The sequence below is a fragment of the Tyto alba genome, unplaced genomic scaffold, assembly GCF_018691265.1.
Source record: "Tyto alba isolate M040663 unplaced genomic scaffold, T.alba_DEE_v4.0 Super-Scaffold_2, whole genome shotgun sequence".
Lineage (NCBI taxonomy): Eukaryota > Metazoa > Chordata > Aves > Strigiformes > Tytonidae > Tyto > Tyto alba.
In genome coordinates, this window is record NW_024881282.1 from 74,572,733 (window position 1) to 74,582,928 (window position 10,196).

Consider the following 10,196-nt stretch of genomic DNA (forward strand, 5'->3'; position numbering starts at 1 on the left):
TTAGTGGAGCTGTTTGGAAACCAGTAGGATGGGGTCACGTAAGAGCACAAGCTCTACCAGCTGTGATGCTTCCTGTATACTTGGGATAACATCCAGCACCTGAAAACGGGAGGATGGCCCTTGCTTCAAAAAAGAACCTGTTTGCTTACGGGAAACAAACAGTATGGTTTGGCTGTGATTTAACACCTGAGCCAGGACATATAATTAACCCCACGTGCCTCAGCACTGTGCAGCTAAAAGATGCTGGGGTTTAGACCTAGAGACAAGGAGAAAAACTGTACAAAGTGAGATGAATGCTTGATTAGAAACTGATTTATTTTTAGAGTATCTTTCCTATCCTGTGCTGTTGACTTTAATGAGAGTCATTCTTTTTATTGGTTGCTTGCTCTGACAAATTAAAGATTCAGATTCACCTATACATTCATTTTAAACTCACTTCTTTTACAAGCAGTTCCTGGTTAATCCCACTGTAAACAAGTTACACAACCTGATTTTATGTACTGTCTGTATTATATCCTGGCATTCCTCTTACTCTGAAATGTTATACTTCCTCTTGCGTCCCTTATTATCCTATTACTTCTTCGTGCACCACTTCGGGGCAAATCTGGGACATGTAATGGAGGAGAGAGAACGAGGCCTCCTGGATGTAAATCAGTCCCCAAACATGGGCATTCGTCATTGCTGCCCCTTAACAGCCATACCCACGTACCTGGAGCGAGCAAGACAGATAATCCATTTGATGATGAACTCTTCAAATACCAGAGACATGAGAAAGTAGTAAGGGAAAAGAATGAGGCTCAGCGAATGAGGGAAAGACAATAACATTCCTATTTTTCTGTCAGTCTTTCAAGTAGAAAAGTGCACGAATAATTTCTCGTTTATTTTCTGGCCTTCGAGTCTTTCATTAAAAAAATTTGAAAACAACTACCCTTGCCTGTCTTAAGAGAACCAAATTTTCTGATCAGAACGTGCCATAGTTCTGGTTTTCTATCTTAATTCTTCATCTGTATTATGAACTCATCCCAGGACTGTACCGACCTGCACCATCTCTTACATAAAACCTTCTTCACGGCCTTTGAACAAGCATAAATAAAAATTACATGTATTGGCTGGCCAGTGTACCATTTTGTTAACTTTTCAAAGTATTTTTTTTGTTAGGTAATTTAATTAGTTTATAAATACAGAGTGGCATAATCACATGAGAACTGAGAATCTCACTATTGCGTATCTGTATTTTAAATTATTTTAACAGGAAAAAAGAACAACCCACAAGATGTGTTATTGTTGTATTAGCAAAGGGAAACCTTGTTTAGCAACAATTTAGAAGCAAATGCAACTGAAATTTCCAGTGTACAGCTTCAAGGATGTTCTCTGCTGTATTTGAGAGCTGTGTGTGTACTGTATGAAGAGAGCAGGGCCTGTGGCTGTAGACACCTCAGTAAGACTCCACACTGTTTACACTAGCTCCTGTTCGATTAAATAATGGAATTACAAGAATGATCAAACTGTGAAACAATTTTTTTTCCTTGCAGTGACTTTATGGTGACTGGTACCTACGCATTACATGGTTCATTTAGACTGAGCAGTAAACTGGAACTATTTTTTAGATGCTATTAAAGATTACAATACGCCGATAGATCTATTTTAAGAAGTCAGTAATTTTTTAAAACTACCCTAATACAATTCTGGTAAAAACAAAACGAAAGTAAAAGCAAGCTAAGGCCTTTTCTTCTTTCCTTTTCTTCTGCATTGCTTTGTTTTCTTGCTGCCTGACAAGGCAGCAGGCAAATACTGTCAGGTTTGTTAAGCACTGCAGTCAATCCCTACAAAGGCCGTTGCTAATTAGCTAGAAGAGATTTTTTTTAAAAAAAAAAAAAAAAAAAAAAATCAATGTCATGTCTCTGGCATCAGTGATTATTTACTTCCACCACAGGCCATTAGCATCGATGACCCCGAAAAGTTGAAGTAGAGAGAAAAGGGAAGAGAAACTAAAATCTCCTTCTGTGGCAAATTCCAGGGCTTTGTCTTTTCTGCACTGTTTATTTATTTTGCCGTGCTTTTCCCGTGCCACCTCTTGCTGCTGCCTCCTGGCAGCGGGGCCGGGCTCTCCCCCCCAGGCCAGGCTCACTCTTCGCACCGCCTCTTCTCTGCTCAGGCCTGTCTAGTCTCGAGGCCGCAAAAGGGAAAAAGTATTTCACGTCCAACGTGCTTTTCAAGTGAAGGATGACCCACGGCTGGTCACGGAGGGAGAGGAGAGGCCCTGGGCTCCCCCGCGGGTCAGCCCCCCACGGCGACAGCGGTGCAGCGACTCAGCTGGCAGGATCACACATCCCCAGCATCGCCGCCTCCCCCCCTGCTCCACGCTCCCGCAGCCCCGCAGAGCCCAGCCCGCAGGGGACCACTGGCCCCGAGGACACGGCATGGCAGGACAGGCCTTTACCTTCCAGAGAGGAATTCATACAGCGGCAACATAAACACGTGGCTCTGCGCTGCAAATACATTAACTTTAGTTCACTGATGCTCAAGTTCTGCTTTGTCTTGCCTTGATGTCTCCGTGGTTGCCTTGAAAACATCTTTTTTCTGCAAGACAGCAAGAACCAAATGCCCCACCACCACCCACCCGACTCCCCAACTCCCAATTTGGACTTTAGACCAACTGAGCCAAGGCTGAGGCTCGGAAACATCAGCTTCGCAGTTACCATCAGAGGACACAAAAAAAAATAATTTTTTAAAAAGCCGCAGGGCTGTGAGCCCTTGGAAGAGCAGCAGCAACGTCTGCAGCCCGCAGAGCAGAGGCTGGGTTGGTTTGTCGTGGCCAAGCTGCTGGCAGACACAACGGCAGCTCCCCCATGGCCAGCCCCAGCACCCCCCCGGCACAGCTCCCCTCCCTTGCCGACCAAGTCCGCAGCAGCCCGAAGAGGGGAAAAACCTGTTCAGTTTTTCCTCAGTAAAGGCCACGCAGGGCTGAGGGACACCGAGCCTTGCTGCCCACCCTGCTGCAGCAGGGTTTCTAGGGGCTGGCAAGACACAGGGCAGCCAAAACCCGCTGCTTCTGGCCACATCCATCCTCCCCCAGCACCTTCCTCCCAAGGAGGTGCATCATGCTCTGAAACCACCCATCCTGCCCACAGCTGCCCCCACCCCTCTCATCAGGGCTGGGAAGCAACAGGGAAGATGCCACTGAACCCTGCTGGGTTCGGGCGAGACCTTACACAAACATACAGGGAAGCCAGTTTTATGTACCAGCCATTCTCTTACATTATCCTAAGCATTTCCTGAGGAATACCCACATAAAACTTACATTAATTTTGCCATTTTGAAGCCCGCTGCTCTGAAACTCAGTATTCTGCTGAACTATGTCCACAGGCAGGCACAGCAGAAGAGTCAAGCTAATGCCCTGGGACTTGACTAAGTGGGTGCTGACCCCACGGTGCTCCATTTGCACCTGTGGTTCATTTTCTAGGACCAAGGGGAGCCACCTCAGATGTTGGGACAAGCCACCAGAGCTCTGACATGCACCCCAGCCCTCCTCTCTGGAGAAACCATCCATGCAATGAGGCTAACACCTTTTCCACCCTGGCGAGTCCTCTCAGGAGTGCTGCTGACAGGGGACCAGAAGCCCATCCGCTGCCTCTGCAGTGATGTTGGCCACATAAAGGAAAATATTCCCTCCCCCTCTCCCCATGCCTCCACAGCCTGCTATGGCAACAACCCTTCTGCATTAGTCTAACGTTGTCAAGTTTAGGCAAAACTCAAAGGATGCTGTTAAATCGCATGCGCACAAGGAAAGGCTTCATGAATTTCCTATTACTCCGAAAAAGTTCAAAATTCAACAAGTGGATTTCTAAACCTTAAAAAAAAAGTCCCTGCTAGAGCCCATGCTCCCGGCTGAAGCAGAGCAACAGCAGCCCCAAACGGGTAGAGAGCCCAAGGCCCGGCCCTGCTCGGCAGAGGCGCTCAGTTTAAAGGCCACTGTTGTTCATACTCACTTTTAATAACTAACTACCAGCCAAGGTATTAAGTTTCAGTCAACAGTAATTTTCAAATATCAACCATGTGTCAAAACTTACCTCCCCTCTTTTTTTTTTCTCCTCCAAAATAATAGCATGTGCTGAGCACTCTGCAGCTGAGAAATCTCATGGCAAAACACGCTCCCACCTTGTAATTATAGGAAAGTTTGCAAGGAGAAAAAAAAAAACAAAAAACAAAACAACACACACATAAAAAACAAAGCCATTTAATTCCCTGGGTTTACAGCTATTACCGATAAACCCAGGAAGGGATGCAAATACCTGGGCTCTGCAGGGGCTCAGAAGTAGCTGGTGCAGAGCAATCAGTCCTGCTGGAAGAGTCTGAAATTCCCACTGCTGAAGCTCTGGGGGTGGGAATCGCTGTTCAGTGCCTGCAGTTCCAATAAAACCAGTGCCAGCTACCCAGGGGCCAGCGCGGCCCGGCTCCCGCAAGCTCCCAGCACGAGGATGCCCAGGCCGGGCAGCTCCACGAGACGTGGAGAGAAGCAGGAACAATCCTTCCTGGGGGAGGCCAGAAAGCCACCAGGCCGCCCAAATCCAGGCCTGGAGATGGAAAGCTCATCACCGCCTATTTTTAGTTCTGCGCCACCTCACCTAGCCACTTTTCTCCAATTTAAGGCTTCATCCTAGATTAATTTTACTTTTTTTTAGTTTAAAAGCCCTTGGGGCTTTGGCTGGCACTGCTCCCCTTCCACACAGGCATCTCCAAGACCTCGGGAGAACAAAGTGCAAAGCTGCCATTGTAGCTCAGCTGCCCCATCACTGCTGAAAGACCGAAATGCCAGCGTCCCAGTTTCACTCGAGGACCCCTCATTCTCCACCCTGTATGAGAAGCTGCAGGATGGAGGCCGGGAGCTCCCCAGCTCCAGCAGAAGCTCTTGCAGACCCACATGCCATGGGACAGCGCGTTCCCACAGCCCAGCACCTCACAGCGAGCCCCCGGTCCCTTTTGCCCACGGTGAGGGTCCTGTGCAGCAGCCGCAGGCTGCCTGTGGGTCCAGCCCACCCACGGGGCTCCCTGGGGAACAGCTTTCGGGTTTGGTGGAGGCAGGGGAGCAGAGGGCCCTCGCTCAGAAGAGCACACCGTGGCACCTCCGGTCTGCGATGGCACGGGCAGAGGCACGGGCACGGCAGCCCGGAGCAGCTCTGCTCGCCCCGAGCCTGTCCAGCATCCATTTGCAATCACCTCTTGCCCCCCACACCACATCAGGGGCCTCCTGAACTCAACCCAGTCTGGCTTTCTGTTTTTCACACCTCAAACCATTAGTCCCGAGACTGAGCATTTCTATTTATATATACAAAGTAAAAAAAAAAAAAAGAAACCAAACGAGCCACAATGATACTTTGCTTTAATCCTCGCATCCAGAGGCTCATGTTCAGTGTGCCTTCAGTGTTCCCGCACAGAAAGCACGCTGCAATACAACCACCCAGCATCACTTTCTGCTTCAGTGAATTTATGGGCCGGAGAGATCCAAAGACTGAGCAGCCCGAACAGACTCGAGCAGCCCAAATAAATCAGACTCGAGCAGCCGCAACCTGGGGCACGAGAGAGCGGCGGCGGCGGGGAGCGGCAGCGCCACGCGGCCCCGCTCAGCGCCCTCTCCCACGCCGAGGGCGCGCAGGACGCCCGTCCTTCGGGCCAGCCCCGGCCAGAGCCCTGCCATAACCCGTGCTTCCCCATCGCGGCCTCGGGCAACCGGCCTTGCCCAGCTCCGAGGCCCCGGCCCGCGGCCAGCGCTGCCCGGCACCACCCCAGCAGGACCAGGCACGGGTAACAGAGCAGATCATCACACCTTAGGTGAAGTCCTGACACAGCAGGGTTCGCACTCATTTTTGTCCTTGGCAGCATTTTTAACCAAAGACCTCGGAAAGGGGCCAGCAGAAGAGAAGCGTCACGTGCCGTGAAGGTGGGATAGATCGGCATCGCGCTTCCCGATTCAGCCGCGCGGACCCCGTGCCACAGAAAGGGCTCCGGCCAAGCACCCCCGCGCTGCTGGAGCCACAGAGCTTGACCCCCTCCTGCCCAGGAAGCCGCTAAGCAGGAGACATTCTTCTGAATTTGACTCTGTGGAAGACAGCCCTCTGCTGCAGCTACGTAGCAATGGATTTTATAAAAACATCTATTGTCAAATCCATGCAATTTCTGCAGTTTTTCCATTGGATTTCTCTGTCCACGTCCCCAGGGTAAACTCGAGATGGGAGCAGGAACGACGCGATACACCACTGCAGAATAAGCCCTTACGCTGGCTGACACAGCTGCGCTCTCCGTTTTCCTGAAGTGACGCCAGAAACTGGTACAGTGCTACTGCGGATTACAAAACCAGCAGCTTTCCTGGGGATGTAACACAGGAATGGGAATTCTGGTGGAAATAGTTGAAAGAAGTTGAAAATCTTGCCGAAACCCCTTTGGCTCAAAGCCTCTGCTCCAGCCCCCCAGGGCACCGCCGAGCTCAGGGCAGTCTCCCTGTCAGCCAAACCTCAGCAGAGGCAAGGTGAGGGGCGAGAGGAGACTCTCGCTTCCAGATCCCTGGACAGAAATGAAACATAAATGAGTCCTGCACGCTCTTACTCAGTCCCCCCCAAAACTCAAACAGTTCTTGTGTGAACAAGCTCCCACCCGACAAAGTACCCGGCGTTACCACCCCACCCTCAGGGCAGCCCACATAGTGCTGAGGGGGCAACAGGAGCGTTGCTGTCAAAAGGGTGACCCACGACTGGCCCGGGAGATGCTCTTGCACTTCCCTCTGCACGATCGGCAGCTCTTGCGGGAGCCTGCCAGAGGGGACAAAAACCAAAATCCCCCAAATTGTCACGGAGCTCACGCACAGCGACATCGCAACAAATGCTTAGGCAATTCAAAGGTCCAGCTGCAGGGATGACGGGACAGGCAGCAATACGCTGCACGTGGCATCAGTACACTTGAGTGTAACTTGTTATCGACTGAACGTGCACGTCAGATGGGGAGAAACCTCCATAGCTCTCAGTGAACCTGTTAATAAAAACATGGCTCAAAGTCTGCATCTTGCCCATCTACAGTGACCAAGATCCACAAGCACAAATCAAAAAAGGCTACTGGGGAGTGGGGTGGGAAGAGGTAAATGACTTTGCATTTTAAATCTACTTTACAGTCCCCCTATACAGAGCATTCTGAGAAGGAGGGAAGAATCAAAAATTTATCTCTCTTCCAGGTAAAGGAAATCCAATAGGTTTTTCAATGGGAGTAAATCACTCACAGTTTCTTCTGGTCATGTCCAATTTCACACCATTACAGCAGGGAACCTACTAGCCCACAACACGTGACTTCTGCAGCAGCTGCTTGACATAAAATAACTGCGGACAGTGGGCTCCGAAGAGGAGCGGTTGAAGCAGAAAGGCCTCACGCCGCTGCCCCGGCAGTTACGCAGAAAGGCAGGAGGAAGAGGAGCGGGGCGCCTCCAGGCAGGCCCTCCCTCACCTCCTCACCCCCAGAGGAGCCCCGTTCCTCTCGCCGCTGCCTTTCTGCGGAACAGGAGCCCAGTGTTACCACCTCAGAGTACCCTGGTGCTCAGAAGACTCTTCTCAAAGACAAGGAAGAGGTGACACCGTCTTGCTCCTGGGCCAGCAGCGACCAGAAGTGCTTTGCAAAGGACACTAAGCCGTGGCGGGACAAGATAAAGCACTTCGTATCATTGCAGCTAAACTGGCCGAAACACACGTCAGTGCTCTAGCAAGGCATGCAAGGGCAGAAGGTGGATGGACCTACACCACCAAACCTCTGCCAGCGCACCGAAGGCAGCAAACAGAGTCCCTTAAGGTTTCTGGAAGCATTGATGACTCCGTGCTAACTGCATACGCAGGCAAGGGCATTTTCTCCAAACAACAGACCACCACAAGGCCAAATACTAGACACGATTTGCATTAACTGAGTGTTGGTAGGAAAAAAAGGGTCTTTACGAGAAGTAACTTTGCAGCTAAGCACTGATCCAAGTAAGCAACGTGTATAGATGTATCCTCCCACACCCCTGCCTTCTGGGATGCCTTTTAAAAGCAGATGGAGATCTTTGCAAGTATCCCCAAACAAGCTGTTCTCATTTCCCATCTTCTCAGAAAAAAGCTGCAGTGCTTGGTTACCTCTGAAGAAACAGAGAGCAGGGAGTTTTAGTACCATCAATGCCACTGGGGACGTGATCACCTTGATCACATCCCTCCTGCTTTGTTATCACTGCATCAGTAACATGTTTTACAGACATCCTTAGTACCCCATCTTCTCATGGAGAACTAGATAGCAAAATGATGAGGGAAAAGCCGCCTCCCTGACCTTGGTTTTGTCTGGTACAGTTAATCACAGTTGCATTTATACCAAATATATATCTGCCTCTGACCGTTCCTAAGCAACTATGCTGACTGCTTAGGGCTTAGTTTGTCAAATCTGTCCCCAAAAAGCTCAAGAGGACCTCGGGCAGGGCAAGGCAGAGGAGGGAGAGTCCTTGCCCAGCTCCAGGCAGGACAGCCTCCACCAGCACACCTCCCTGTCCTGCCGTGGACTGCCCCACGGACACAAACAGGCACCCAGGGCAGAGCTGGCAGCTGCAGAGAAAGTCCACGCACTGCACCCACAGCACAGGTCCCCATTAGGGAGCTTTTGAGAGGGAAAGAGCTGAATTTTCTTTCAAATTACCTGTTTTGAGGATGAGGATTTCAGAAGAGTGAAGAGCAGCCTGGGTTTGCTTTTTTAAAGAAAGCCTGCTATATCAGTTAACCCAACCCCTCTCCTGCTACGGACACACATGCATTTCTTCCTCACCTCCCTGCCAAGAGCCCCCGAACATCTGCTAGAAAAGTCAGGGGGAGACAATGAAAAAAAGCCTGAACTAGGGAAATTTCCGTTCATGCACCCACTTCACTCTCTTCTCGTGGTCTGTCCTGCAAGAGGCACAAATACACACACCAGAGAAGGTGTTAAGAAACAGAGCGACAGGCAGCACATAGACAGTACCCACAACGTGCCGTAAGATCCATCGCAGCCCAATTTCCACGGCCTCCCCCATCACATTGTTCAGCTACACCCACCACAGAGCTCAAGATGACTCAAGAGCACAGCATGTCACTCAGCTAGAAGACAGCATTATTCTAAATTACACTGATCATGAGCTGATGTAATGAGTAAATTAATTTCCCCCCCCCCCCATTAATTCTGTTTCACAGCTGTGGGTTTTGACCACATCCTCAGTTTTTACCGGTAGCTCGCTTTTGCCTTCTCCTCCGCAGAACAGGTGCCTGCCCTGCACGGCCTCCCCTGCCAACTGACACACCTCGTTCCACCTTCTGCCCTGCCATAAAGCAAGCCCCCTTACTGAACTCCTGAAGGTGCCAGGGCTGGCTACATCCTCGCCTTCTTCTTTCTCAAATTACTAAACTTCTGCAAAATACATTCAGAAACACAGTAGTGAAGTGAGTCATCTTAATTCAGATTTTACAGTCACTTCTTGTCAAGGCTATGTGATTCTGGCTTGCAGGCGACAGGGCCAAAGGTGCTCTGTTCTATTAAAAACCCAGGTCAGTGCGTCCTCTTGAGCCTTAAAACCTTGAGTTACTTGAGAAATACCCACTCCCATCCACCACCCCCCCCACCTCCTGGGGCCAGCACTGGCTTTCTGCAACACTGGGGTGCAGCTGGAGGGATGCAGGGGACACCCACATCCAGGCACAGCACCGCAGGCCTCCCTCGGAGGCAGTCAAGGTGACCGTGCTCCTGCTAACACAACCTACAGCCTGTGAGAGCACAGCACCAGCAGAGCAAACCCCAAACCAGCTGGAAGCAGGGAAGATCCTGTGCCCAGAGAGAGCCGAGGGGGGCAGGGGAGCCAGAGCAGCCTGCAAATGGCACGCTACAAATGTACCTTATGAAGGTTAAAAATTTCTCCCCCTGTGTTCTCTCTCTTCAATACCACATGAGAGCCAAAGATAGAAATACATCATTTTGACCATCTTTCCTGACCCAGCAAATAGAATTTTTTTACCTATTATTCCCCCTTTCAAAAAATACACATCACATCAACATCAGGGTTTGTTTCCATTGGGACACCCGTTCCGTTCATTTTTCCATTCTGAACTCACTTTTACACAATGTAAATAAATGCGATCAAAAAAAGTAACTGCAATAAACTGCTATTTTCTCTGGAACAC